This window comes from Colletes latitarsis, chromosome 9 (assembly GCF_051014445.1).
Source record: "Colletes latitarsis isolate SP2378_abdomen chromosome 9, iyColLati1, whole genome shotgun sequence".
NCBI lineage: Eukaryota > Metazoa > Arthropoda > Insecta > Hymenoptera > Colletidae > Colletes > Colletes latitarsis.
Window position 1 is genome coordinate 24,979,011 of NC_135142.1, and position 24,075 is coordinate 25,003,085.

The 24,075-nt window shown below is 44.1% G+C and overlaps 2 protein-coding genes across 4 annotated transcripts in view; both read left to right on the plus strand.

Annotated features, from left to right (window-relative positions):
* LOC143345509 (uncharacterized) overlaps positions 1 to 24,075 on the plus strand; it is a 219,690-nt gene that overhangs the window by 155,631 nt on the left and 39,984 nt on the right. The window lies entirely within an intron of this gene.
* The window catches only part of Pgant2 (polypeptide N-acetylgalactosaminyltransferase 2), a 228,222-nt gene that overhangs the window by 130,864 nt on the left and 73,283 nt on the right, over positions 1 to 24,075 (plus strand). For 2 of the 3 annotated variants that reach the window (XM_076772693.1, XM_076772694.1), the window contains one exon: positions 6,774 to 6,833. The exons of the other annotated variant lie outside the window; for it this stretch is intronic. The gene's annotated coding sequence lies outside the window, so the exon portion shown is untranslated. The remainder of the gene's footprint in view (positions 1 to 6,773; positions 6,834 to 24,075) is intronic. 3 annotated transcript variants of the gene reach the window in all.

Genomic DNA, 24,075 nt, shown 5'->3' on the forward strand with positions numbered 1-24,075 from the left:
CGGAACGAGGTTAAGCGCTTGAAAACACGCTCCCTGCGGGCTAATTTAGTATCCTTGGCGCGCTCAAAGCTCGCGACTTTCCTCCAAAGTTCTTCTCTTCCAATTTTATTCGCAAACAACCGACAGAAATTATTGTTTCGATCGTTCAATTTCTAATTCGAGAAGAACGAAGTTGCTAGTGACTATTTCACCGGGACGTTAAGGTCCAAAATGATCGATCTTCCCGCATTTTTTTAATCGCTTCTTGGCTCCCAGTTTCTTTCCAAGCGGAGTCAATTTTTACGTTACATCAAGACTAGGTGTCTCGGATGAAAAATTAAATTTGCGATAGCCACGGGGAGACTGTCGAGAGTGCCGTGTTTGCAGCTCCTCGTTAGATTACATCCGTACCGTGATTATTACAATAATAAATTCGCGCCTCGGCGCGTCTCCGGACGCATAATAAATCGTCTCGTCGCGCAGATAGGACATGGCGGCCCACGGGAACGGAAAGGTCCTCCAAAGGCCGAGCGAACGAGCCGCACCTCGCGTCACGGTGAAATATTTTCATTTACATTCGCAACTTAGCAGCCGCGATTTGTATAATGCAACAGTCGTTAGCAAGCGCACGTGTGTCGCTATCTGGTTACTTACGCGGGCCAGCAGACGAGACACAGCATGCAGCGACTTCGAGTTCCCGAGATAAGGACGTTAACGACATGGCCTATGCTCCTTGGTATTTCACCCGCGTTCGTATGCACACGCCCGAATGTTTCCCTTTGCACGTAATGCTGTATTTATGCGCTGAGCAACATACGAGGCATTACACCTAGGTTCATTTGCTGCAAACGTCGACGCAGGTGCAACATTCGGGAAACGTTTATTATTATACTATACTCGTAACCGGGACAACGTGGACGTCGCGTCACACTTTTTACTTCGCTCCCACGTACTCTCCGAGCAACCCAAGTACCATCCCTGCTCCTACCATCAAGCTAGATTCCTTTTGTATTTCGAGATTGACTAATACTAGCAAACGCCAATACAATCGATATAGCATTACATGCATCGCATACTGTGTATTTTTTCAGTAAATAAACTATATATATTTTATTATAAAAATTGTATATTCTTTATTACAAAGTCCTTCGCTATTAGCTACCTTTTCAACGAGTTACAGTAATGATTCTCAAGATGAACCCAAATGCACACGTGATTCTTAAGCTGAACGTTGCTATACCTCCCAACTGGGGGGATCCCCCTCGAAGCCAGCGAAGCGTGAAAGACCGGTGTCGAATTTCGCCTCCGCTGTACGAAAGATGAACGCGCTAAACTCGAAGCGACGTTCATCTAAAGAATACCGTCGCTGTACATAACAGGGCTATTAACGTCATCGAGCCCCCAACCCATTCCGCTTCGCAAACTTTACGATTCAGCCTCGTAAAGTCGCGTCGCCCGAAACGGGGTCGTTCGAAAACCATGGACCGATTATAAGAAAGACGTTTCAGGATTACGTGCGAGCGATACAGCGAATAGTTGGGAGGATCGAAACGTCCATGAGCCGGTAATCGCGCGACACGGAGACCGGTTATGGACCGGATGGAAGCACCGAGCACCGGAAGAGCTGCTCTCGGGCAATAAACGCCTTAAGAAGTTCACTCTCTCTCGGTTCCGTATAACAGAGATTAAAGAGGTGGCTTTATATCCTGGGTGAAACGAGCGCGACGGGAAACCGCAAGAAGCAAGCCCGTTTTTCCATGCAGTCTCGGTCTCTGAGCGGCGAGCATCCCGACGATTAACCACGCCCGGGACGGAAACCGAGCCAGCAAATTAGTTAGCTGGTAAATCTCTCGCGGCGCTTTTCCAAACTTTCTTGCCAGGAACGCCGTTGATCGCCCGGGATCCTCCCGGAAAACGGAAACGTTTTCTTGAGGGGTCGCGTACAGGGCGATCCTGGAAACTGGGACGGGCGAAAATACTCGAACAGGACAGAATCGAATTATGAAAGCCCTCCGAGGCTCGGTTGTAACGCGAGGAGTAGCGGAACCGAGTTCTTACTGCGAAGGTAAACACAGGAAATCCTGGGGAATATGACACGACCAGCAATTGCGTTTTTGTGGGAGGTGCTCGATCCGAATATCCGATGCATTGAATGATATCGACAGCTTTAGCGACCGTCGCAAGAAACGTGACATTAGAAACGGTTGCATGCACAGAATATACATCAAGCATTTATTAAAATAAAGTGAAATTGAGGTTGTCTCGATGCAAAATAATGGACAGCTTTTTGAAGCTTCTTGTTTTATTATTCCAATTTTGACGACGCATATTTAGCGAGACTTTGTTATCGTTTGCGAATTTTAACGATCAGACTTTATAACTGCAGTTCTAAAACAGTCTTGTATATTCGAAGAGACACAATGAAAGAACTCCGGGAAAGCGTTTGTTTAATGCATTAATTGGAAGAACAATCCCTCGCGACTTAAATCGACGCTCGTCCTCCGTTCGAGCACTCAGACAAAGCAACTCCGTGGCGTTAATATCACCGCGGCGCTGGCAAGGAAAAAACGGTTCCCGCGACAAGAAAACTCTCGCGCTGAAGAAAAAGGGGGATAATCCAATCGCGTTTACGTTTCCGCTCGCGCTGCGGGGGCCGCTTTAAATTTGCCCAGCGCGCGCGATCGTGAAAGCCACCGGAGGATTTTATACTGAGAAGTAAATCCTATCGGCGGTATTTTCTCAAACGTTTCTTAATCTCCATTAAAGCGGAAAACTTGTTCCGCCCGCGAGAGAACCTTTAATTCCCCGCGATTCAGCCGGCCTTAAGTTTGAAACGCGAACGAGCAGAGAAGAGATCCTCGAGCGCCCTCCAAATCGATAAGATCTCGCCACTTCCGCGTTTATTCAATATCGAACGAATTCTCGGAATATTAAAGCGAAAACTTCCCCAGTTAATCGGAACGATCCACCCCCCCACCGTACGAAATTTACATTCGAATACAATGAACATCCCCTAAATCGTTGCACAGAATAATGACTGTACTACTTTGTTATATATTAATTGTTCCTACAACGTATAATTTAGAAGCTAATGTCAGCCGTTTCGTAACAATTTTAGCGCATTAAGCTCTACGGAGCGGACGTTGAATAGTCATGTGGGCGATTTACATTTTAATACAAACGGTTTTGGGGACCCGTAGGTTCTGAGAGTCGCGTAATAAACACCATGGGTCTCTGTACGAAGGTTTCAATGAGAACGAAGGTTCCTCGAATCAGCTATCTCTGGTGGAAAACTCGAGTTCTCGTGATTTTTATTAGCACGGGAACTGGAGGGTCAAAGGAAGGGACGCAGGAATCCGGAAAAAGGAACGGGAAGAGGCAAGACGTCCCGGACGATGGGATTCGTCCCCTTGCCAATTTAGCGTCTGAAAACCAAGAGACTCGGAAGTGGTCCTTTGGATATTCCACTTGGTTGTATGCATCCTCTCTGCCCGTGGAACGCATATGCGAGGAGCAATCGCGAGCACAAAGGACGAAACGCTTGCTAGGCCGTTCCCGGGGAATATGCATTCGATGGCACGTCGACGCCGACGCCGACGTCTCGTTCGAGCGTTCGCTGGCGCCGTATATATATATATTTTTTTTTCTTCCCTTTTATCTTCACTTTTGGCTGCGGTCCGCTTTGAGGAGTTCGTTCAAAGCAATGCACGGAAGTGGAGAGAGAAACGCGGATGGGCTCGGAAGCCTAGAAGCGGCTTCAAAGAACCCGGGAAGGAAGTCTTTCCGGTCGTAAAATAGCGAGGCGTACTTTTACGATCCGCGAGCACATTTTTCTTTTCTACGCACGGACCCGATCGTACGAACGAATCGAGGTATAACGCGAGCTGGATAATCCTGGAGATCTTTACGGGACGATGGAAAAATTAAGGGTGAGCGCCGGTAACGGACCGTAAAGAAGAGTATCTTCCGGGGGAATTTTTTTCTGGGGAACGAATCGATCGTTTTTTAAATCCCCGCCACCTTGTTTCTGCGTGTTTGTTGGACCCTCTATTTTCTTTTTTCATTCGAGAGACGAACGAACGGAAAATTCGAATGAAAAGGCAGTCACGCGAATAAATTTATTTTTGCGAGATTCTTTGGAAGGCCATTTTTATAATTACTGCTACGCAACCGAACCGCGTATTCCTTTCACGGTTTAAAATTATACTCTTTGTCTGTTCGTCGGATATCTATCAAATATCAAAGAAATATTTCCAGTAGAGGGGAATTAGCGATACGTTCTTCCCGCAGATATATTTCCGACGAAAAGCGTTCCCTCAGTTTTAATTAATTTGGACCGTCGTTTGAGATAAAAAGGCTCGAATGTTTCGCCGTCGAAAAAATATTCCACGCTTACAGCAAACATTTTATCCTTTGTGCCTCCGGACCGTAGGCAGGAATAGTTGAAAAGGATAAAAATATCTCTAAGTAGGTAGTTCGCTCACTTTGAAAGAAGTCTTCATTTTTTCCTCTTTTCCTTCCCCTCTCTGGCTCGTTCATCCGTCTGTTCCGTGGGCACGGTGTTCGCAGGCCAGCTTAAATCGAGACTTCGATGGCTCGTGAAAATCTTGGGGATTCGTTAAGACTTCAAAGCTGCTCCTGGCCACCGGTTTCGAATTAGCGGATTTTCTCGACCATCCTTCGCGATACGAAAGGCTCGTCGTTGATTGCGCCAGACTGTTATCTTTTTCTCTCCCCGTGTCCTTTAATCCAACGCAGGAAATTCTTTTCGCTGCAACAGAAGTGAATGGCATTAGCTCCCGTTCAAAGATGCAACGCCGTGCAAATTGAATTCTTCGTTGGTTGTGACCGTCATCGTTATTGCATGCAAAATTGTTCGTTCCGTAGGATCGTGCGATATTAATTATTTCTTTCGTTCGTTGAATAATACAAATTCTTTTCGGGGTTTAGAACACTGAAGATTTATTGTAGTTTAATTAACCATGAAAAGGGAAACTTGATATTTTTAAATATAATGTACGCGATGCAATATTTTCTATTTCCATATGATCTTTTGTGAAGGGAACGAAGAAGAAGATTCTCAGCATTCTTCGTACCTATCTTTTCTATTATTGTAAGAAATTCTTGTAAAAATCAGTGGGCGGAAGGAAGGACTCGGTGGCTCCGTAACCGAGAAGATCCTGAGTTCCAGTCCTGTCGGAGTTAAGAAGATTTTTCTTCCCATCTTCTTAGGAGATCTGGTACGAACGTTCCCCATTTTTCTATGAATTTTAAATTATAGTTTGCAGCTGCGAAAAGTTAAGTAAACTCCAAGACGGACGATATACATTTTCTCAAATCGTTTCAAATTTGTACAGATGTGTCGTTTCATAGTTAAATCAACGAATTCCTAGTTTTTCACGAATATTCAGTACATGTTCTATTGCAAGATATTCGTCGAGAAATAAACTGGCGACTTCAAGTACTCGCATTTTAAGGGGGAAAAAATGATTAACCAAAGGGGGTCCTTTGTAGCACGACACCATAGCTCGAGGCTATAACTTTTCTGCGACAGAGAATATCGAATACTTCTTTATAAATTCCAAGCAGAAGCAATTCCTTGTAACTCTCGAGGAAATATTTTGTAACAATCGAAAACTTGCCCGGTTTCGGAGACTTTTAATACGGCGAAAGCTGCGCGCGCGTTACTTCAAAGTCCTGCGATTCAGCGGGAGAAAAAGCGGCTCGAAAGGGCACTTCCAGCCCTTTAATATCTCAATGGCACTCTTGCTTTCTTTCCTCCGACTTCGTAGTAATCAACAATCGACTGAAAAACTCGTAGTTTTTGCAGAAAGCCTTTCGAAATATGACGTAAGGCGAAAGTAATTTTTACAGCATATTTCTAAGAATCGAAGCTTCAAAAAAATATTAAAAAAGCCTGTTTCCGCTCACCTGCAAACCAGTAGCCCGCAAGATTTATTTTACACAGCTCGCGAGGGATCCTCGCGGAGGAAATCCGATCTCGGTTCCGCGAGCTTTTTAATATCCTTGGAGCAATTATTCCGCGGAGACGCGCGAGCAGTCAAGCCGCGGACGCTCGGGGGTTAATTAAACTTCCCAGCGCGAGGCAGCGACACAAACACACGCGTTCCCTCAAATTTAAGCGCGTCCGCGACGTTGAGCGCTTCTTGTTCCCCCCGTCTCGCTTAAAGCGTTCCTACGCCGCGGGAATCAGCGTTTGGAAACGCTCGTTACTGTCTCGTAGCGAGTTACCGTCTGTCCAGAACTCCCGGAACTCGACTCTCGAGTTCCCCGGCTCGCGATCGAACTCGCGGTTCTGTAATTTTACCAGTCAGAGACCTCCCCCCGGGGAACTCGGCGTTTCGAGAATTTCCGAGCACCAATTTTAATAAAACGTCGCGAATAATTCGCGGGGACAGTTCGAACTGTTCTCCGGAGAAAAAAGATATTCGTGGTATGTACAACGTTTTTATGGGAGGCGACCTTTTTGAAGAAATCGATCTCGAGAATTGAAAATTCTCAGAGTTTCAGACAGAGGTGTATAATCATTGTGCGTTACTTTTAACTGGGGAAAAGAAATTAATTACTTATCACTTGTGGTATAAAACCAAATAGTTTTAATGGAAGTAATAGAATTCCTACATTTTATGAATCAGAAATATTTTTTTTTTAAAGATTGAAATGAGACTCTGAGCGTATCTATAAAATAACTAGTGAATTGTTTTGATTACCAAATACTTTTGATTCGAGAGATCTCAGGGAGTAACGAGGAATCGATATTTCATCTGTTCCAGGTAAGCCACGAGCGACGATGTAATCTGGAGGGCTAATGCCCGCCGGAATTTCCGCGGATCGTAAGTAACTAATTAACGAGACATTACCGTCGCCAAGAAGGGGATGAAACTGGATTCCCGCGACGCTAGATAAGGCGTCCGCTTCGACACCTCTTATCCCGGTGGGGAACTTCCGATCTCCGGGCGGCCATTTCTTAAGGGGATCGACCACCGTCCTCCGTTTAATCGAGCATTATTCCGTCGCGATAGAAGATCCTGGAGAACGGTAGATAAGAGGGGCGACACAGCGTGAAGGCGAAGGGACGCGAAGAATTTCGATCGTCCGGGGGCGCCATGTCATCGAGATTTCATAACTTCTCGGCGCAGTTTCTCGATTCGGGGTTAATTAAGCTCGGTGAACGACGGAGGGGGGATGAGGTTTGGACCGAGGGTGAAAGATGGTTCTTCCGCTCTCGACACTCCAGGAGGAATAATTAATAATCCGCTCCGACTTTCTCTCGAAACGTACGCGGTTTCTCGAGTTTTCTTCCCTTTTTGTTTCGAGCGGGGATTCGCCATCACGGCCGCCCCGTTCGAATCGGCAGCGTTCCCGTCTTCTAATTGGCCGAGCAGCCGCGCTCGTGCGGGGATCGGAGGATGGGAAAGTTTCCGCGGAGGCAAATGTTGCCAGCGACGAGGCAAATATTGGCACGCGATTTACGAATACAAATATTGGCGCTCGTTAACGTTCGCCGGAACGAATTGTCGAATTCGCTGGAACGGATGTTAGGAGGCGGCGTTTTCGACTCCCAGCGACGTTTTTCCGCGAAAATGCCTTGCACGACGAATCGCTGCCACGATCTCCGCGTCTCGATCAAAAGGGAAGCGTTTGGTTAGCTTCCACGCCCGTAAAAATCTACAGAAAATACGAATATTAAACTGTGACTTTCAATTTTGAATAAAAATTAATCAATTACGCTGTATCGACCCTCTACAAGCTGTACGAGCGCAATAAACGACGGATACGTGGCATTTATCGTAAAACTTTTTTAATTGTTGCCGCTTCGTCGCGTAAAGCCCGCAATAAGGATCGCGCAATAAATAGAGCGGGGCTCTTAAGAGGAGGCGGTGGAGCTTCCTGTTTTGTTGGCGCAGAATTAAGAGGGGCTTACGCGTTTTACTGTTCAGAAGCAGACGCCAGGGTCCCGAAGCGACAAAGCGCGCGCGAAGTCGCGGCTTGCAGGTGTGTATCTCGGCCGCGAAACCGCGCGCGCCGTGACTAAATCACGGCAAAGCCTTGTTTATGCAGCTGCAAATTATGTTATTACTTAACCGAGAGGCAAGCACCGCGCCCGGTAACGCGGCACGCTGATATTAATGATTAATTAGACGCTCTCTCTGTGCCCCGTAACGCGAACGCGGCCGCTGTAAATTCACCATCGAACCGATCGTATTAACTCTTACCTAGCGCCGCATGTCCTTTGCGCGATATTTACGTTCTCCGGAGGGATGATAAATTCTGCAGCGTCTCCCCGCCGTCCTTAGACTCCCCTGTATGTTCTTTTCCGAGGGGGTGCAGCCGGGGGTAAATTTACTGCACCGTCGTTCGCTCGAAGAGAAACTCCGCAGAGAGAATTTTGATTCGAAAGGATAAAGTATCAGCGTCGCGAGGGTTGGAAATGTATTAAAACGTACAGATAAACGGTTCCAGAGTACCGAGGCAATAGCAATCGCTTGTTCGATGTTTTTTTTTTATTGGATTTTTACTGGAATAAATTCTAAATAAATGTTTTAACGCAACAGAGGGATTATACCAATCCCCGGCTTACGAGATTTGCTCGTATAAAATTTTATTGGGCATTTTGTATCTTCCATAACCAACTAATGACGATGTTTTCGGATTTAAAATTTGAAAAATGTACGTCAGGCATTGTTTCGGTTCGATATTTTTATGAAAAATTCCTGCTACGCTTGTTACGCGTTGAATCCTCCCGGGGAATATCTACAGATGTATGAAATCGAAAAAATTGGAGAGTGTTTCTTGTAAAACGGAACGATTAAAATGTCTTCGAACGAGAAATTTCGTTATACGATCGTGGTAATTACCGGAAACGGTGGATTCGTTTTAATCGCGCTGGAAACGTATTTCCTAATCAGACCACGAAGATCGTGAGTACGAAGGAAAAACCTCCGGTTGCAACGGAGATGTAGAATCGTACGACGCCGGAAGAGATTTTAATTCTGCTTTAATTTTACCGGGCGGCGCTCGGACTGACAAATAATTGGCGCATAAATTCCGCGGCACGTTCTTGATAAAATGAATCCTAATTCGCCCGCGGAGGGGCGCCCGTAATCGCTAGGTTCGAGGGAATTCGAAACTGAAGTTTCATTCTGCTCCTGGCAAACCCCGAACTCCCGCCACTTAAGCTCATCTCTTCCTTTCGAATCTTTTTTGTTATTATTAGTACGCGCCGAGAAGAACGTTTCAATTAATCTCCGCCGAAGAAGTATTTAAAGGTCCAGGTTAGGTATCTGGAACTCTTCCTCCGAGAAAAATCGTCTTCGAACAGAACGGCAACTCTCGAGAATATTTAAAGTTTTCCAGAAGCGGAGGAAGAGAAAAAGAATTTAATTTTAACGTATATTAAGGAGCAGAACTATTAAAAAAATAGTCTGCCTGGACGAATAAAATATGGGAACGCTTTCCAAATCGGAAGATTATCCTAAATTGAAAAAGATCGTCTTCGAAACGAATGGTAACCGTCGGGAATATTAAAATTTTTCCAGAAATGGAAGAAGGGAAAAAATAAGTTACCTCGACGCTCAAAATGTCGATGAGATCCACAATAATTCCACGAATAGGGAACGGCCAGTAGCGGCGTACGAGTTTACTGTGTATCTTAAAATGGTAGTTCCTTTCAGTGGTAGAATGGCGACGCGAAAGTAATGAAAAAAGTATATACCATGTCCTCGAGTTATGGCCATTTCTGCACTCCGGTCATGTCCAGTCGGTTGCCTTCACATAAAGTGCACGAAATGGCCACCTTTGACTCAGACACAAGTTTACAGACATCGTGTACTGAAGTTTCTCAATCTTCCAAACGTTCCACGTATCGTGTCAAATTCATCGTTAACCTTGCGCTACGCGTTACCAAAGAATTTCAACGCTGACGATGAAACAAATAAATGGTTTTAATTAGGGGAACAAAAATTATTCGTTCACGAACTGATTCGTGCATGAATCATGACTCGCAACACCTAATGGGGCTTCTTTTAATAATTCATGCAATCGATTAGCAACGAGTTATGCTAAAGTATACGTTTGTGTGAACATTTTTCACTGTTTTAAACTTCGTGTCCCCGATCCACCGAGGTGAGTGTTATCACATTATTGACCCATGACGTATCAACTTGTTATTTGCTGTCCGACCGATACTGGCCAGTGTAGTATTTAAACAAGTATGCAATTGGTACTATTAATATTTATTCGGACGTTTGCGCGTAATATAGTAGTCCATGAGCATTTGTTTATGGAAAACTTGCTCGCTTTTTTCATATTTTCATTTTACCGTTTACGATTCATAAATTGCACTTTGATTCGAGTTCGTTCTTTAATAATAACCACGTTGGTGTAGCTGTGAAATTTTTCTCAAATGACTATGCATTCGTGTAGAGTATATCCAATAATTACTCGGCTGTTAATTGGGTCAATGTGGGAATCAGATTCGCCTTACACGATACAGGAACTCTCCAAAAAACTAACAAAATGCATCGCACAGAATTCTGTCGAACAATCAGAAAACAAGCGCTATCCGATCCAACGTTACAGAAGCGAATATCAATGAGAAAAATAATACCCGTTAATCGGCGTATATGGATATTCTATCCTCCCTCTGATCCGCTGATCTCGGATTATGGGGATTCCAAAGTATCGATTGGCTCTCGTTCGAATTCATCGAGGGACCCGAAGCGAGGTGCTTCATAAACGACGTCACGGCACGCGTGATCACGGCATACGTTCGCCAGGGACCTAAATAACAGTTTCCCCTCGGTCTCGTGCATCCTTTATTTTGCTTCGAGCGTGTGCACGCGTCCCCAGCTTCGTCTTCCATTCCCAGATAGTCCTCGGGCTCGAGCAGGAGGGCCGGATTGTCTGGAGGGCATAATGGAACTTCCTGACATTCGGCCGAGCCACGGTGTGCCCGTCCTTTGTTCCAGACGTAAGAGAATGTCATCCCTTATTGCAACCACCCCCTGGCGCGGAGCGGTACTCGGGCCAAAGGCAAGGGTGTGGTGTGCAACGTCTCTTCGATTGGACGGCCAGCCCGTCCCATCTCCCCTCGACCGTTCCTGGAATGCGAGAATTTATTCCCGAACATTCCGTCCGCTGGTAGCCGGACGTTTTCCACCGTCCAACGATCGAGGAATATTCTTTACTTCCACCTACCCCCTGCCCCGCGACCACCCGACACCTTCGACAACGGTCGCCGATTTGCCCTCGTTCCGGTATTCCGTTTTTGCCCTCGAGCTCCCAGATTTCCCCAGATTTTTTCGTCCCTCGTTTTTCCAACCGTGTCTGGGAACTGTAGCTCCGAAAGACGCGTTCCTTTTTTCGAATTCCTTTTTCACAATTCGACACGATCATCCGGATGTGGATTTTCAACCTTCTTCCGAATAAAAATTATTCTTGCAATGCGTTATACACTGGATAGAGATTCAATTTATTAAGAATCGTCAGAGTACGGAAACGGCTGTAACGAATACAGGAAAATCACTTGTTGCGTCTAATTTCTATAATTTTAAATCGACCCCGGCCAGGAACGACGCGTTCGGAACCGTTCGTTTCTATTTCGAAACAAATTCAATCGTACGGTGTTTTTAATAGTTTTTTCGCGGAGAAGAATCCAATCTGTTCGCGCAACAAAGAATTAACGGGGAATGGCTGGCGGGCGCGGACGCGTTCCGCCACTCAAATTGGACCGATTTTTCGTGCCAGAAATTACTCACGGCTCGCTCGACAAACGCGTACGGCACCGCCGAGTCGAACTTCCGGCTCGGTGTACCGTAAAACGCGCTGGCGAAATTCCGCGTCGACGACCTTTCGGTTCAGGTTTTTCCACGGACTCGAGCCGCGCCAGCCAATCTTCGGCCACGATAATATCACCGCGGGGGTCGGTGGGAAAGGGAGGAACGATGTTCGAGCATCCCTGACACCTGACCCCCGCGCCTTCTCGTTTGCGGTTCGCAGACATTTGTCAGCCGATCGCGCTCCCCTGCTCCAGGCGTCGTTTCTTTTCACCTCCCTAAGCTTCACCCTCCTCGTTTTTCACGTCGCGGTCCGAAGCGGGAAAAAATTGCGAGGAACACTCGGAGAAAAGAGAATCCGTGGAACACCGGAGCTCCCTCGATCGCGTGCTACGAGAAATCAGGGACGAAACCGGGGCGGCGGAAGTCGCGGACGGTGTTGCCTCGCGAGAACTCGATAACGCGACGCGATACGTTAAATATTTATCGTTCGAACTCGTGTAAAATGCAACAATTAGAAGCAGATGTTTTATCGTCGAGTTTAAAGTGTTTCACTTTGCAGGGAAGAATTCCTGAAATTGTGTGAAAGAAGCTTGATTGCAAAAGTGTAATATTCGTGCAAGAAGAAACAGAAAAGCACTTCATTCGAAAAATATTACCTTGTATGCCGAATAGAATGCAAGAATTGAGCATACGAAGAGTGTACCAATCAACGTAATCAGAAACTGTGGAAACGAATAAGAATTACGGATAATTTCAGTTTTATTATTCTTATTTCATATATACTTTTTTTATGTTTATTAATTTTATCTTTGTAGAATACTGTGATTTAGTTTAATAAATTATTTGATTTCTTTAAGAATAAAAGTGTGTTATTGACCCCATGCCATTGTCTGTCTTCCATTCTTTACTAATAACTTGAGTACAACTGTCAGATAATTACGTAACATTTTCATACAACAATTTTTATTCTAAGTGTAATACTTTTTATTGTATTCCAAAGTCAAACTGTTACTATTGACTCCGTCCCTATGCAATTAGTTTTATTTTCTAACATGAAACAGAGTTATGTCGAGTAGTTTTGCCCATACAAAGACCGTCTATAACATTCGACCCAATATCGAATCACTATTTTCTTCTCGGAATATTTTTCACGTCAAAGGGAATTAAAATTCGAAACATCCAGCGCGTCCATAATGTCGTAATAACGTAAAACGGAGGAGGTTTGTCTCGACGATAAATAGAGCCGGATGCTTCGTTCCGTGGACATTTGTTAACCGATCGTTCGACGGTCCGACGAGATCGTTTCTCACAACTCTGCTCGGTTGGTTGCCAGCTACGAAATTCCGCCACCGAGTCGGGCGAGTTAAGTGCGCAAAAAGGCTGTTTCCAAGATGGGGAGGGAAACGGTCGCGTTACAACTGTAGGGAGGGGAGGACGAAGAACGGTTGGGCTGTCTATAGATTTAACGGGGGAGCTTTTAGGTGTCGCCTTTCCGCGCTAAAAGCTCGTACGTGCTCGGCTCGATGGCGGAGGCGTTAAACGCCGACAGTCACGACGCGAAATTGATAACGATTTTGGTCGGAAGAAGCTCGCGACCGAGAGATACCGAGCACTCCCTGGACGAGAGGGTCTCGACGACTTGTTTGACGACGAGTTAAACGGTCTCGATTGTGAGAGGAATATAGAACGAGGCCGAATGCGAGGAGGGTGTTACGGGATTACCAGGGACAAGGGTGTAATTCGATTTTATCTAGGATACGACTCGTGATCGCGCCTTCGAGCGCCCGTTAATTAGGAGTAATTGACAAAGGACGAGACGCTGGGACACGGAGGATCGTTTCGTTGTTTGCCGAGGTTCTGTCGATGATAAGAGGCGTCGAGAGGAAACTGGTTATAAGCGTCGAAACTTTGCTAACAATCTCGAGTTTAGTTTTGGAACGACACAACGCGGTATATAACGTTGGAAAAATTTATACGAGATAATTAAAAACTTTCGATACTCTCGGGGACGTATTTCGTCCAACGATCTCACGCGCTCAAATTCTGACGTCGGAAGATAGACTCTCAGGAATCCCTGTTCGCGTATTTCAAGAAAATTGTGTGCATTTTTTATTCCAAGTTATATCCATACAATCTCGTTCCGCGTTTAAGAATACTTTGTCAGAGAAGAATCTAGCAAGTACGTACAACTGAATTTTGCAATCCCGCGCGCCATTTCTCCCGGGGAAGAAATTTTCTCTTTCACGAGTGGGACGCGGAGGCGGACCTCCCATAGCTTCCTTTGTCGTACGAAGTCCCGGTTGTGCGTCAAGGAAACCTACGAATCGTGCACACCTTTTAACATTCTTCGTTAACAATGCGATATTTTTCTCTCGAGGAGGAAGTTCGTCTCTCGCGCAATTAAAAGATCCGCTACTATTTTTGCGCGAAAATTCTGAAACTTTTACTCGATTTACCCTCGGAAGACAGTTTATGGAGATTTATTACCGCGCCAGGTAATTTATATCGGTTGTTAACTAGCGAGCGATTAGTATTTCTTCGGGGGAAAGTAATTAAAACGTTCGAGTTATTAGCAGGAAAGTGTTCCGTGACTCTTCATCAGTCAGGATGACCGGAAGATTGATTATCTCGGGGAGCATCAAACGCGTGGATGGTTTTCGTTGATCGCGCGTTACTTTTCGCAACGTCTGCGTCTGCGGGGGAGAACCGAGCAGGAAGAAGGAACGAGAGGCAACGGCAAGTTCAAAATTTACTGTTGCGACTTCCTCCGGGGAGCGAGGCAGCTTATATTTACTGGCGGAAGAGGTAGAGCTTCAATTATTTTCCTGGCCACAATAGTCATGCGTCTTGCGGAAATTCCGCGCGGAGAACCACGCTGACTGAGAAGAATTCTGCTCGTTGCGAGTGTGCCACGGCGTTCCCGGGAAGAAGGATTACGTCCCGCGTCGCTACGTGGACCAAATGCTGCTCGAATCATTTTGTCTCCTGGTTCGCTCCAATGCCTCGCGTTATAAATACAACCACTTCCTCCGTAGACTCGAAATAACAGTTTTCATTAGCGACCCTGGACAAGTTACCGGTTACAAATCTTCGCGCCCCGAAACCTCCGGAGTACGCTTGTTCAAACACCGTACATGTTTTAAAGTTACTCTCGAAATATTATACATCGAAGCACTGTTTATGTACGATGATGATTTTAGACGATGCACATTATTATACATCGATAATGGAGAAAAAAGTTGCAAAAGACTGAACTTCTTCGACACGTCTATACTAAACACGTGATAAGTATTTTTGTAATTAATATATTTTATTGAAATTTTCAGGAGTCATATTGTGGATAATATTAGAATTTTTTTCTTGTGTTATTGGAGAAATTATTAAAAAAAAATACACACTTGTAATGTGTTAACGACGCCATCGCGTGCAATATGAATAACTTTATTAGTAAAAAATTTCCATTACGAATTAACGTTAAAAATATTGCGATCTGAATTTTACAAATTACAAGGCTTCTCGGTGCCCTAAAGTTTGTCGCGTTCGTTTCGAAGTGCAAAGTTGTCGCAAAGTGCCAGCAGGCGCGCAGCCCCCGCGTGGATCATCGATCTTTACTAATAGTCGCGAGCAATACAGGTTCGTAGGGGGAAAAGAAGCGAAAAAAAGCTGGGAACAAATGGAGGAAGGGCGAATTGGAAATTTACTAGGCGGGTGGCTAGTCGCACGCTTTCACGTAGGCGCATATTTACGAGTCGAAAGGCACGCGCTGCAGTTTCAATTATTCCTGTTCCCGTATCCCTGGTCGCGATACGTCACGCGTTGGTTGTGTATTAAGAAAACGCCGTCCCCGTGAATCGAATCGGGTCCCCGTTTTCTTTGCACCGGTGGGCTCGACCTCGAATTTATCTTCCACGAGGAAATTAGAAAAGGCAGCGTTCGAGACGCCTCCCCCGCGATCTCGATATCCCCGTTTCCGGCACCCTCGTCTCATGCCTCGATTCCTTCCGGTGCGTATCCGGAAACGATACATTGGACGCGTGGGAAGCTCGATTAAAATATAAACACAGAGTGATTTAATTTGGTGCAATCTAATGCAAGAAGTAAATGGAAAGAAAGTTGAAGTGGAAATCTTTATTTTTCACAAATGTGAATTATTATTTTACATTGTGCAAAGTCAGAGGTAGCAATGGATTAGAGAAAAAGCAAGAAATTGATTTTAAACTGATTTGATTCTTAAGCGATTTGCTTTCCATCTCAACTGAATTATTTTACTTAATGTCGATTTTTACCAAATTGGTAAATGGAAATCAACTTTCCTTTGAAGCATTTAAAAAATAATTACATTTACATGTATTATACAATATTAGTTTAAGCAATAATCCTCTTAAAGGTTACAGGGAAAATCAATATTAGGGTGAAGTCTGTTTACATAAATATTCTATTTACCGTATCGAAGAGGCCAACGCGAGAAAAATGGCCTCGAATTTACGAAAAAATTGGGGGATGCCCCGAGTGATTTTTGCAGGTAGCAATGGAGTCTGAAAATACGTAATCGTCGAAGTGGCAAGGGTTACATGAACGCAACGCGATTAACGCCGCGGAGTAATAAATCTTGCAGGTGCTTAAGCGATCGCGGCCACGAAATCCACGCGCGGGCTGACTTTCAGCCGGAAGTCTCGAGTTAATGGGCGACCGAGAACACAGGAAAACGATGAAGACGGAGGGTAGTAACCGTCTGGTGGAGAGTCGGAAGGGTCCCCCGTTTTCTAGCCTCGTAGACGCCGACGACCAAGTTCTCGAAAATACATGAATATCGCGACACGTTGCGGATACGTCTTATTTGCTCGAAGAAGAGGGAATTCGTCTTCGACCGCTGTACCGTTCGTTCGAACGCGCTTGGAAGATCGCCATGACTCTGTCGTCTACGCCCTTGATTAATCATGCGGCCTAATTGTTCGTGATTAACGGTTACCCGACCGTTGGCACTCCGGCGCTGCTCTGTGATTAATGTTTTTTTTTTTTCTTTACGGCGCTTCGTAACTGGTTTCTGATATATTGTTTTCCAGTATCCTCGATGTTGATTCCAAATTCATTCGAAAATAGAAGAAAAAAGTAGATTTTTCTCGATACGATCTCTAGAATAAATGTTGAGATTATTCTTTATTGTGAGTAGAACTCGCGCGGAATAAAGTACAGTGGGGGATCGCTGGTTTTTTTTCGCGATAGAGCAATCGTTGAAAAGCGACGGTGAAAAGGTCGAAAAGCCAGGCGATTCGGTGTTGCGTGGAAGGGCTAATTAAAATACCAATCGCACGTGATTCGAGTCGAAATGTCTTGTCTGTTGCGGCTGATTCCCTTTGGGACACGCTCGCCGCATTTGGATGCGCGTCACGGCGCATACGCGTATCACCGTAGGTCGATGTAGACAGCATCGATACGTATCTACCCGTATGCACTGATATGGAGTGCATTTCCGGCATGCAGGACGTTATCAAATATTCAACGACCGACGGAGGTCGACCAGTGACGTTGTCGGGACGAGCGCGGAGGGTTCGATCAGACGTATTTGCCTGAAGGTACTCGACGATTCGAATGGAATTTATATCGCTGTTTGAGTTTTTCCCCCATTGAACGGCCACTTCGTGATACAACCGAACGCGCCGCTTTTCAAAGAACGAGACAGCCGTGGGATTTCTTTTCCTAGCGAGCGTGAAATATCTCCAGAAACAAACCAGTTAAATTACAGTTATTTTACGGCGTATGTAATCCGTTAGAAACGTTACGGTCGTGGAGAGCTTTGAGGCGAGAGGCTAATTACTAACGCGTAAAAATTATAGTGCGTCGAAATCGGTGAAAGAACGGTGCACCGCGTGAAACAACGTCACGCGTTAAAATGCGTACAGCCTTAATTTCACGTGCACACGTGTAATAGGGAGCGCTACATTAAACGTGCTTCGAGGAATTTTAAGTAGCTCTCGAGCGAAGGATGTATTGAAGAGCCTTTTGACATTTTCCTGACCTCTTTTCGATGACCTCGGAAAGGGGAACGCGAGCCGTTTTCTAAACTACTGCAACTTCTTTTTTATTGTACTGAACGTACCTAATGCGATTCGAGGAATTATTCCTCACGAAGAGGCTTTCAACGTTCGCATGACCAGTTTTCGAGCGTTATCCGGGTCGTTTTTTTTTCGAAACGGTCGCAATTATAATTTTATCGAGCAAACAGGAGCAGAAATACGTTTATAAAATAGGACACTAGACTTTTAAAACAACCGGTCCGTGTTCGAAGACTTTTGCGCGATATTGTACATCGAAGTGTCAGTATTTAGCATCCTGCAGATCTGAAACACCGACTTTCCAGTCGAAAGAAACGAGCGTTGCAGAATGCATGAGACACGACCACTCACGGCATCTACTTAAGGACGCGACGTCCGGAAAGCTGAGTGAAATTGAATTTTTAAAATTCACTCGGGAATTCAGACGAAGAAACAATGTTCGAAGATAAACTGTAGTATTCGCAGCCACTGATCACCGATAAAATCGACGTTCCATCCAAACTGCTATAAATAAAATTGTAAAATTTCTTCTTTCAGGCCCTCTCGGGCGACCAATCCAATTTTTAACTAATTAACGAAAGAATAATCCTTTTTATTCTGTTCTTTTCCTTTCGAATATATTTTTTTCAAATTGATATACAAACAACCAACTCGACTGCCTTCAAAGACCACATCTTTTAAATTAAATTAAAGCCAACATAATTTTATTTATATAACACGAAGCGACACGAATGTCGGTAATAAAAATTTTCTAATGGTTTAAATAAAAAGTGAGTAACTGCGTTGCTCGTTCTCCCCAATCACTTTCGATTCCCTCACGGGCGAGATCAATGCCAGAATTTAGACTTTCCGATGTCACGGGCGACAGTGCGCCGAAAGCGCGACGCAATTTCAAAGCGGAAGCCGTCGATCTCGATTCTTCTTTCGTCGAACCGCGTCGCGACGGAATAATTGACACCAGAGAAATCGAGGTCTCGAATTTAAGCGGAACACGAGCGAACTGTTTCCCGCGGAAGGCACTCGAGGGCCTCGACGAGTCCGATTTCCCCGGGACAATTCTTTTCGACGACTGAATATTCAATCTCTGTCTGATTAGCATGGCTACGTCCTCGCGGTAGCGGCGCGTTATTAATGCGACCGTCGGACGAAGGGACAGTGAACAAGAAGGCTGGTTATGGGGGTTGGGTCGGAGAAGACTGGGTTACCAGAATTCATTACACGGCGTCGTATAGAGCGTTGGGTTCTTCGACGTTGCACCGACCCGCCTCGAACAAGCGAAGAGTGTACCGAGCCACTTGTTATAGCGCCACGGAATAAAGTGCCTCGACATAACAATCTCATCTGGGTAATTTATCGCGTACTCACCGCGAGCAAAGATAAAGGACGGGACTCGGTTATCTGCGCGAGGTTTTTCCATCGATCTCGTGGCTCTTTCTCCGCGGTCTCGCGCGAATATACGAGCCCCTGTCCGTGCACGCGTAACGATGAAGATACTCCGTGGAAATCCATTCATTAGCGTCTCTTCTTCGACTACGGTCGTTGAAAATTGCATCTGTCTGAAAATTTTGCTGTCGTTTTCCGGTCGGATTCTTAAAATGAACGTAGCTTTAGGATCGACGTGTTCATCTTTCGTGCAGCGGAGGCGAAATTTAACACCAGTCTTTCACGCTTCCATGACTTTAAGGGAGATCCCCACGTTGCACAGTGTTTCATATACAGGGTGTTCGGCCACCCCTGGAAAAATTTTAATGGGAGATTCTAGATGCCAAAATAAGACGAAAATCGGGGGTAGGTCTATTCACCAAACATTATTGTAATTGACCCCCACAACCAAAAATAATTTTTTTAGAACGATTTGAAATTTTTTAATTTTGTCGAAAAATTTTAGACATTCTCGAATTTTTTTCTAGAAAGTGGGTAGGATTTCGGGGGTATGTCTATTGACCAAAAATGATTGTAATTGATCCCTGCAATCAAAAATAATTTTTTTAGAACGATTTGAAAAATTTTTATTTTGCCGAAAAATTTAGGCACCTGTCGATTTTTCTTAAAAATTCCTTTTTCATTTTTAGTCATTTTGTTTGACGCCCTACAGAAAAGTTGTCTAATACTTTTTTGTAGGTACCCGTGAGCTCTACTTCAGAAAAAAGTTTCAATGAAATATATTCACAATTGTAGGAGTTATGGCTGTTTGAAAATTGGACCATTTTTATGGGGTTTTTCTCATTTTGCGAGGTGAAGGACAAACTTTTCGAATATTTTTGCGATTTGTACATATTCTCCATCAAAATACGCGTAGTTTGCTTTTTTAAACATTAAAATCGTCCAATCCGTTCAGAAGTTATGACGTTTTAAAGATATGCATGAAATTTCAGTGAAACATATCGACGCTATGGTCAGACATGAAATTTTCGGTAATGAATTTTTTTCTCGAAACTGAGTAGGATTTCGGGGGTATGTCTGTTGACCAAAAATGCTTGCAATTGACCCCTGCAACTAAAAATAATTTTTTTAAAACGATTTGAAATTTTTTAATTTTGTCGAAAAATTTCACACATTCTCGAATTTTTTCCTCGAAACTGGATAGGAATTCGAGGGTATGTCTAATGACCAAAAATAATTGGAATTGACCCTCGCAATAGAAAATAATTTTTTCAGAATTATTTGAAACTTTTCAATTTAATTTTTTAATAACTTTTTAACGAAGCCTCAATCAAGAAATTGATATTCTTGATTTTCATCTTATTTTGGCCTCTAGAATCTTCCATTCAAATTTTTCCCATGGGTGGCCGAACACCCTGTATATTAGATTTTATATTTTGTTTATTTTTGAAGAGATAAAAATGTTCGTCCGCGTCTGTGTTTGGATTCATTTTAAGAATCGTTACTGTATTTTGCAGACGAATCGAAGGTATCGCGCGTTTGTATGGACGGTAAAAAATCGAGAACTGTCTGGTTGCTCGGCTGAAACGGGATTGTGCACCGTTGTGCATGCACCATGCGCGACGTGCAATATTTAATGAAACTTCTTCCAATATCTCGCGCGATTGATTACTCAATAAATTGACGTAAGATTGACGGGTTAATCTGTCAGCAAGGAAAACAGGTCTGATTACATTATCGCCAATTATCCCTGTCCATGTGTTTACACCGAATATTTCTTGGCGACTCCTATTAAAAACAGCACGCGAATTTTCTTCGAACCAATGACGAGCATTATGAAAATTTACGTAACGTCAAACGTATGAAATTAATTACGATCGACGGTAAATTCAATAACAACTTAGTGGTCCTTGTATTCAAATTTCAAGAAACAATTGTTTTTAAGCTAGTATCGGGGGCGCGAAACCTCGAGGAGCAGTTTCATCCCCTCGAGCTTGAATTGCCGGAACTAGGAAAGAACCCTGTTTTTGGCTACTCTAGAAACCTGCAGAGCCTCATCAAAACCGGACACTTCACGAATGTTCCTCGTTAGAGCAACGCGATTCTAGACTTCTGTACTTCAAGACATCTAACTCTTTGGAGTTTCCACAGTTTCCGTAAGCTTAGCTTACTATAATAGGATCCCAGTACGCAGGGTCTACGGTACCGTTAGAGCCGGATACCTATAAAGTTTACAGTCCTGCGACACTGGAATCCCATAACCCTGACATTATGCACTCCTGCTGCCTTAGGAGCTCTATAATATTGGAATCCTAAAACCCCCACTCTTCCACCCGGTTCTACAATCTCGGAGTTCCTTATTGTCCGCAGAGAAAATTCATTTTTTCGCATACGTGCTTCCCAGACTTTCCTGTTAATACATCGAGTACTTATTCGTTCGAATTTTAAGTTAAAGACGATCCGATAATTTGACCAAAAATCAAAATTCCGCGTCCCCGAAATCCCGAAGCACTCGAGCACCACGAGATCCCGGAAACCGGAAATTTCTTTCCTCGAGTTTCCAACTTCCGAATCGCAAAGTTCGGTCTCCAGACTTCCGGGGATACGAAACTACTTTCGAACAGTTCGAAACATCGAAACGATTCCTTGGCGACGTTCGACAATTCGGCGATTTACAACGGCGAAATTCTCTTTTTTAAAGTGGCCCGGGAAACGAGTGCAAACGAAATGCACCGTCGATACGGGAGTCGATATTCTCGGGTGGCGTAACTCGATCAACGTTTCGGTAATGAACGAATGCTCGAAAGACGAGACAAGGGAACGTCGAAGACCGCCGCGGTTCGATCGAGAATTATGGCCACCGCGAATCCCTCCGCTGTCGTTTATATCAGTTACCCAGGGAAGAATCTTCCGGAGGGCCGAGTTCCATCGACGCTTTCCGCTTCCCGGCTTATCGTCGCCTGGCTGTCGAATCGATCGTCGTGAAATTGACGTTGACGGGTTAAGCGATCCCCTCGAAAGAGAGAAATCTGGTTTACGTCCGCGCGGTTATAAAAATCCACGGTAGGAAGAAGCACAGTTAGTCCGCGTGGTAAAATTTTTTATGACGGAACGCTTTTGAGTTTGCCGGCTCTATACTCTCGATATTCGAGTTTCCAAACGTTCCAGAATCTTAATAGTTGGATCAATATTGCGGCAAATCCTAAGATGATTTAATCCTCGAACGATCGCCGGCTGAGTTTATTTAAATGCTTTCGAGTATCAACTGGATCGAACGGAGTTATTGAAATTTTCTAGACTGACGAAAGTTCGTAGACTTTATTTAACCCTGTCGGAAGCGAATGCTGTTCTCGTTATAAAAGTTTCGGTATAGGTAATTATTATGCATCGATACGTGGGTGGAAAAACGGTTTGAAATAAAACAACGGCTTATTATCTGTTATCGATACTATCGATATCCCATCGTTGGTTCTGAGGTAGAAGAATGTATTTAATACCAAGCAATTATGTGTACGAAGAAAGTTGCGTAACTTGAAAGGGCTAGAAAATTTATTCTTCCGTACGTACGTAATTCTTCTGTAACGTCACCGATTGGTTTATCAGCCACGCTCGCGAGGAAAAAGCAAACGACGATTTATCGCAAAAATTTCTGAGCCAGCTCGCGGCGACCCAAATTGCAAACATTTAAAACGAAGTGCCCCCCGGCATTCGCATAATGCCACTTCTTTCAAATTACCGTATGTAAATGTCGCGGTAAGTTCCCTTAACGACACATCGCCGTCCCGCGAAGCGAAACTGTTTCATAATGCGGCGTTCCGATTTCCGAAGTTTCTTGGCACTCGTTCGAGCGATCGAATTCCGAATCGACTCGACCAGCGGAGAGTTTTATTTTTCAATGTGGGTGAATTCTAGAGCACCGCTTTTCGAAAAATAAAAATCGTGTTTATAGAAGCGGTAGAATAAAAGAAAATAATTTTGTAACTCGACACGTATGATACGATTTTGAAATATAAATAATACTGTACACTGGTTAGACCAATCTTGGAGTATGGCTCGTTAGTTTGGTTCTTATACTACAATATCATACAATTATACAATTTTTATTGTGATCCTATGTCTAGATATCCTCATAATTACGATTATGTTCTAACCAAATTAAATTTGACCACACTTGAGCACATTGAAATCTTTAGATTTAATGTTCGTTCCATAATACTACGTCGTTCTGAATTATTTCACGTAGAACACTTTGTGGTTTCTATAACCCTTATAATTGTATGTTTATTCAATTCTATCATTTAAATTTTGTTTTTCTGTTTGTCCTTGTTGTTTTATCTTCTATACTTGTATCTCTTTCTTTACTAATGGGTATTTAATCCCGTGAATAAATAAATAAATCAATCGTATCCTCATCCAAGCTAACCAGCATAGCCAGCGTCTGGACTTCTTTAATGGACTGCATCTCATAACATACGCAATTAATGAGACTTTTACACATATTATACAACTGTAATATATCAAAGGGTGTACAAACCCGTAAATAAATTAATTAAAGCACGATAGGATATTTGAGCATTTCTCGAGAACCGTGAACGGAAATTTGTTAAAAAATCCGAAGAATTCTCGGAACGAGGTTCTCGCGTAGAATCGCTGGACAGAACGCGATCGTGGATTCGGCGAAAGGGACCACGACCAGCAGTACGTTCTCGTTAAACGACGCCCGGAAACCCTTTCGTAGGTGAACTCGAAACGGAAGGCATTCGAAAACGATTCGAGGTACTCGGCTCCTCGCGGCGAACTTCCGCGCCTAGCACGCCGGAGCCCCGAACTCGCGAAAAACTAGTTGCAAACTTGCCTGC